We start from the raw sequence: 7,054 nt of genomic DNA on the forward strand, positions 1-7,054 counted from the left end.
ACAGGCTGTCAGTAGGTGGCTGGCACAGACCCAACACTTACAGTGCTGTATTAATATATTACAATATATATTAATATATACAAGTATGATATAAGTATTATATTAATATATACATATTATTTAACTTTAATATTTGTAGTATTTTAAATATTCAGGTATTGCAAAATAATTGCAAAATTAGCTGCAAAAATAAAGGGCATCTTGTGGAGCACTTGCTTCTGTTTCACACATGACAATAAAAGACTGAGCACAAACTGGTCCTGAATAAATTATTTAATCAATTACAAAAATGACAATTGTGCTTGTGCATTGTGGGATTTAAATGTATCCAAGTGGCTCGAGTGTTTTGACTACGTTCACCAAAATTCGTTCAGATTCATTTAATGATTCGTTCAGTGACCATTTCTGGTGATGCCACCTGGTGATGTCTTGTGTGAAATGAGTTAGTCACTGAATCAACGATCAAAACAAATCTTTATCCTTTAAAATTGGTATGTCTACAGACCTAAAAAAAGAGACTTTAGTAGAGATTTTAAGCATTATAAGAACAAAACAAATCTATCATTTCCCTACAGTTTGTGAGCTGCTGAGCATGACTTTTATCAAAAGACAACAATAATAGTCTTATAATAATTATAATTAATGTCCGTACATTTTCATGTATAAAAAGCGTGTCTACATATCTATTGACTTCATTAAAATGCTGTAAGTGTTCTAAGAACACAGCAGATCTATCTTATTTCCTACAGTTTGTCGAATGCACACCAACATAGAGTTAAAAAACAGGAGATGATATTAAAAATAGCTTTACATATTTAATACAGATCTAGTAATTTACTTAAACTGGCAAAAAGAACCTATCAAACTATTACCTCACAAACATAATGTAAAAAGCATGACTTCATGAAGACTCATGCGCTGATATAAACTCCACTTACAATGTGTGCTTAAATGAAGGATTGTCCTTTGTTTTTTTTTCTGCAGTGCATTTCACGTAATGCTGCCACTCAAGAATGATATGCTGATAAATAACTCTCATTTGTGTGTTCCTCATCTCTAGATTAATAATTTAGATGAACACCAATGCCGACAAAAAACATGGATAAATGAGCATTGTTGAAAGCAACTTTGTAGAAATGGAGCTGGGTTGATTAGACTCTCTGACTAACAGCCTATTACATAATGGTTGTTTCGGCTCATGAAACTCACCTGTGATTGGCTGGATGGTCGCTCAATCAGCCCAAAATAACAAAACACAAAGAATACCACATACTAATCCACCATTTGGACTCGGTATGAGTTTAGCTTGGAAAAGTGCGGGGGACAAAAATCACCTTTTTAAAGAATGCGGGGGACGTGTCCCCCATGTCTGCTACGCCCTTGGAGACAGCTATTGTGTGCATTTTCATGAGCTTACCAACTTTAACTTTTTGTTATTCTAGGACAGGGCTACTCAATTTTGGAAAGGTGAGGGGCCACAAAGTTGGATCCCTGTACCCTCAAGGGCCACACTCTTAATTTTTAGGATTATATATATATATATATATATATATATATATATATATATATATATATATACTGTATACTGTAACATTTTTATAGTAAGAATGTTGGAATAGTTCATATAGTGGATAGTTCACCTAAAAATTACCTCATAATTTTCATAAAACTTCATGCCATCCCAAATGTGTATAACTTTCTTCTGCTGAAGACAAATGATGATTATTTAGAAAAAAATATCTCAGCTCTGTGGATGAGAGACAGATCAGTATTTAAGTGCTTGACTTTTTTACTATAAACCTCCACTTTCACTTTCAGATGTAAAAAGTTAAACTAAACAAGCGCTACATGTGGCTTACAGAAGTGAAAGTGAAAGTGGAGATTTATAGTAAAAAAGGACTTGATCTGTTTCTCATCCACACCTATCATATAACTTCTGAAGACAGATTTAACCACTGGAGTCATATAGATTACTTTTATGCTGCCTTTAGGTGCTTTTTGGAGCTTTAAAGTTCTGGCCACCGTTCACTTGCATTGTGTGGACCTAAAGAGCTGAGATATTTTCTAAAAATCTTAATTTGTGTTCAGCAGAAGAAAGAAAGTCATACGCATCTGGGATGGCATGAGGGTGAGGAAATGATGAGAGAATTTTAATTTTTGGGTGAATTATCCCATTTGTTGATTTTTTTTTTTTTTTTTTTTTTTTTTTTTTTTTTAAATAAGGGGTGTAACAGTTCGATTTTCTGATAAAGATCAGTTCTGTTGTCACTGTGATTGTCAGCTAACAAACACCATGACTGTCAGAGGTGGAAAGTAATGAATTACAACTACTCTCGTTACAGTACTTGAGTACAAGTATATATAAATAATAGTACTTTTACATGTAGTTGAGTTGATTAAAAATGAAGTATTCAACTTCACTACAATTATTTTTCAGCACAATTACAAAGTACAAAAAAATACATACGATTTCTGAATTGTTGGGAAGTTATAAGTGCTAAATCTGTTTATAAACTAAAATGTGCATGACGGAACCCCGCAGGACACAGCATCATGAGCACAGCAACTTGCATAAACTGACTTTCTGCCCTGTCACTATACAAGAACTGTAATACTGTGATTTTCTGCATATTTCATTTTATTCTGAAAAGGAGCCGTTCATTCAGGTACGAGGGAACCGTCTGAACACGTTTAACCACTGATCAAACTTCACTTGTTTTTAAAGTAGGCAATGTTTTAACTTTGTCAAACATTAACACAATGTAGTTTGACATATATGTGGGGATATCTAGTTTACTTACTACTATATGTCTAAAACAAACTTTTAAATATCTTAGAAAGATACAATGCCAATAGTGTCGGAAATTATCAGGGACTCCAAAATTAACAAAAATATCCCGAAATTCAAAATATGGAGGCAAAAAATGCCCACACAACAAGTTCCCGTGTTTTATTAATAATATCTGATATAGTTACAATTGCATACATTGCGATATTCTTTTGACTTTTCACTGAACATTATTTTTTTTTTCCCCTCCGTCTGGTTCCTCACATCATCGTGCACACAGACAGTCTCTCTGCTTCTATAAATCCACATCAGTTCGGTATTGTACTCTCACATTAAATTCTGTAACCGTTCACCACTCTTGTTCAGAATAAACTGTCCTAGTGGGTAACACTCTCACTCACTGTGCTGTACTGTACTTCTCTGCCCTGTGCTGCTGTTTATCTGTCTGACAAGACTAGAGGCCAAAAGTGCACAAGTAGGGTAGGTATGAGAAATCACAAAACATAATGTAACCAAATGCTATAATTTACTTAATAGCCTAATAATATCTTAATATGTTACATAACCATAATGTTAATTAAGACTTTATTATTACAACTGTAATACAATTATACATATACAGAACAACCACTTTTAGTGTTTGAATCAATCATGTCTCTCACTAAACACTGTGTGAAATGTTTATTTTTGCCTTATTTTATTCAGTTGGCATGTAGGAGTTGATAACAGTTTGCTTAATAATCTCGTTCCATATCTGGATAATTGCTGCAACATCATAGAGGATAAATTTCCTCCTCTATGATATTACATAATATTCGTTTTGTACAGTATGTTAACTTAATAGCCAAAATACTTGGACATACATAAATGAGAATAAACCTGAAATAGGAATGTGTTTCAGTCACAATGCACATTATGTAGTTTACAGATGATTTAGAGACATTTAGAATGTTACAAATGGCTATTTCTATTTAAATAAATGTATTCTTCAAATTTTCTGTTTGTCCAAGAATCCTCTTGCAGCAATGCAGGTCTTTGGCATTTAGAAGCTGCTAGTTTAGGACCTGAGGAGTCTGCTTCTCAAACTAGACTGTGATTTACTTGTCTTTTTGTTGTGAATCTGGGCTGTCCACTTCCTTCTGTATCCTGGTTAGAGATTATTTTTTCAAAACAGTAATGCATGAATAGCTTTCATCTCTCTAAAACAATAGACTTGAGGAGAAAATAGAATTTCAAGTGAAATGTGTTTCTTTTTGCCTATTTTTAAAACCAAAATTTGACTCGCAAGTGTAAAGCAACTTGTAAGAACTCAATACTTCAGCAAATGTGGAAAAAGAAAACACTATATTGTGATTTCCGCATTGTAGCGCAAACATTTTCAATTGTTCTAATAATAAGAACATTTTCTTGTGTACCAAATTAGCACTTTAGAATGCTTTTGTAAGGAATAGGTGACACAGTATACTGTATGTTTGCCATCACGGGTAAAGAAAAAATTGAATAAATACCACAGACAATTATTTCAAACTGTAATAATACTTGCCAATTAATGATTTTGGCAGTATTTTTGATCAACTTAATGCATCCTTGGTGAAAGGAAGTTTCTTTCAAGAACAAAAATGTCTTTGTGTTCTAAAAATGGAAGCGTATATACTATATATAATATAATTTTCATAAAGTAACTTGTAATTACTTGAGTAGTTTTTCAGCAAACTACTTATTTACTCTTACTTGAGTCATAATATTTCTTAGTACTTCAACTTCTACTCAAGTGAATTATTTCTTCAGTAGCAGTACTTTTACTTAATGACTGTTCAACATCACCGCCTTAGCGTTTTGCACCGAAGTAGATCACTAAAAAGCATACATCTCAACGCCGTCAGAGCGGGAAAACTGCTATTTTTTCCTGCAAATACTGTTGTCATGATGAGTACATATCTCTGATGAGCTATTCAAGACATTGGACAGATTTGCGCCATGTTGAGTAACTCTCAAGTGAGATTGGGAGCGTGCATGTTTGATTGACAGACCTTGCGTGAGTGCTCATGCGCAGACCAACCGCCTTTCTCATAACATCAGCCATGCTCAGATTATTTGTTGTTTTTATGTATTTATTTGTAACATCCTCTTGCAGTTGAATTCACTCTCTAATGTGATTCAGCAATGTACAGAACTAGCGTAAATCCTCAAGAAAATGGACACCTCACAATTCATACAGATTTGATAGGATAGACAGATAAAATGAGCTGTACAAAATATATTTCTGATGATGATATCCTTCGAGGGCTGGTTGTTGGGTAGGGTCCTGTCTAGAAGGGATCCCACTCTCGTGAACTTCTCGCGCATGCGCATTCGGTTAAGATGCTTTCGCTTGTGCTGTTTTGCTCGCATCTCAGCATTTTAATGATATAAAGCATTAGAAACTTCAATAATATCAATTATTATTATTATTATTATTATTAAGAAATCCTGTTGTCCTCTTGAAATCTCATATAGCATCCCATGTTTCTAGGATACAGTAATATTTTGAAAAAAGTTAATGTTAAGGCACATTTAATTTAATTCTTAGATTCTGTTATTGTGACTTAATTGATATTAATAGTAATTCATGAATTCAAAAGTTTGTTTGTGTTGGGAAAAAAACTAGCTGCTGTTTAAAGACGTTTATCTCTTTTAGCACTGGAAATTCAAAACAAATCTTGTGGAGATTGTTTGTGTTCTGCAGCTCGCGCTCCTTTCCAGTCGAATCGCAAAGAAATTTGTTTGCATTTGTGTCCCCACTCAAGATATACGTCCACTGAAGTGCGGATGCAATATTTGTTTATTAAAATAGAAAGCCGCATCTGAGTGCATCTGGACTTCTTATACATGAGGTGAAATTGTTACCACTTGACTCATGAGTTGAGCTGATTGAATCATTGATCATGACCGAAAGTAGCAGACATAGAGCTAAGTTTAGCAAATTTATTATGTGAAATGTTTATTTTAGAGCTGGAATTGATCATCAAAACTGACTGTTCATCAAAACGGACCATTTAAAATAATCTTTTACCAGCGCTCATCGTTGCTGTGCGACTTCAAGTTAACGCCGTGTAAGAATCTCGCGAGATTGACGAGAGAAGGAGTTGAGGCTGTGTCAATAACTCCTTGACTTTTCCCTATGCCTCTAGTAGACATTCAGTTATATGAAGAAAAGCATAACACATATGTTATAAAGTTTAGCAGCACAACAATATATTGATCGAACATACTATAGCGCAGTGCAAATTTATACAGATGGCTCAAAGGATCCAGATTCTGGAATTACAGCAGCAGCGGTTTTCATACCCCATTTTAAAGTTAAAATTTCAAAAAGAATCTGATCATATTTCTGTATTAAATTAATAGCAATATTCCTAGCACTTAATTGGTTAGAAGAAGTACAACCAGTGATATGTACAGACTTGCTTTCAGCTATCAATTGTTTGTCAAGTGGAATATCTGTAGCAAGACAAGATTTGATATATGAAGTGATGCAGAGTCTATTTAGAATAAGACAATCTGGACTTATAGTAAACTTTTTGTGGGTACCATCACATATGGGTGTAAAAGGAAACGAGGAGGCAGACCATCTGGCTAAGCAGGCTTTGAAACATTCACAAATTGACATGAAAGTGTCTTTAAGTAAAACAGAAGTAAAAGGATTAATAGCGAATGAAATTAGAAAGATACGGCAGAATGAGTGGGATAGTAGAACTAAAGGTAGACATTTGCATCACATTCAAGAAAAAGTTGGTCTAGAAAGAAGAAAATTTGGAAACAGGAAAGAGGATGTTTTAATTTCCAGAATGCGTATTGGACATTGTACATTAAATAAGTGTTTGAACAGAACAGGGAAACATAAAAATGGTAAATGTGATGAATGTGGTCAAGAAGAATCAGCAGAACATGTAATTATAACATGTGATGCATATGAAAGAGCAAGATTTCATCTAACTCAAGCTTTAAGATCTCTGGGAGTAAATAATGTGTCACTTCAGGTTTTGTTAGGAAATGGCCCAAAGCAATCAAGAATTATATTATTACTTAAAAGATACAAGATTGATCAATAGAAAATAAGATACGTTTTTGTGTGTGTGTGTGTGTGTGTGTGTGTTCCCAACTTCCCAACTATTTTAGCGCTCCACACTCCAATCCAGGAGGTGGCGGGAATGCACCGCCATAAAACAGGAAGAAGAAAGTAGCGCAGTTTGAGGACGTACCGGAAGTTAAATTGTCACGTGTTTG

This window comes from Myxocyprinus asiaticus, chromosome 11 (genome assembly GCF_019703515.2).
Source record: "Myxocyprinus asiaticus isolate MX2 ecotype Aquarium Trade chromosome 11, UBuf_Myxa_2, whole genome shotgun sequence".
In the NCBI taxonomy this organism is placed as follows: Eukaryota; Metazoa; Chordata; class Actinopteri; order Cypriniformes; family Catostomidae; genus Myxocyprinus; species Myxocyprinus asiaticus.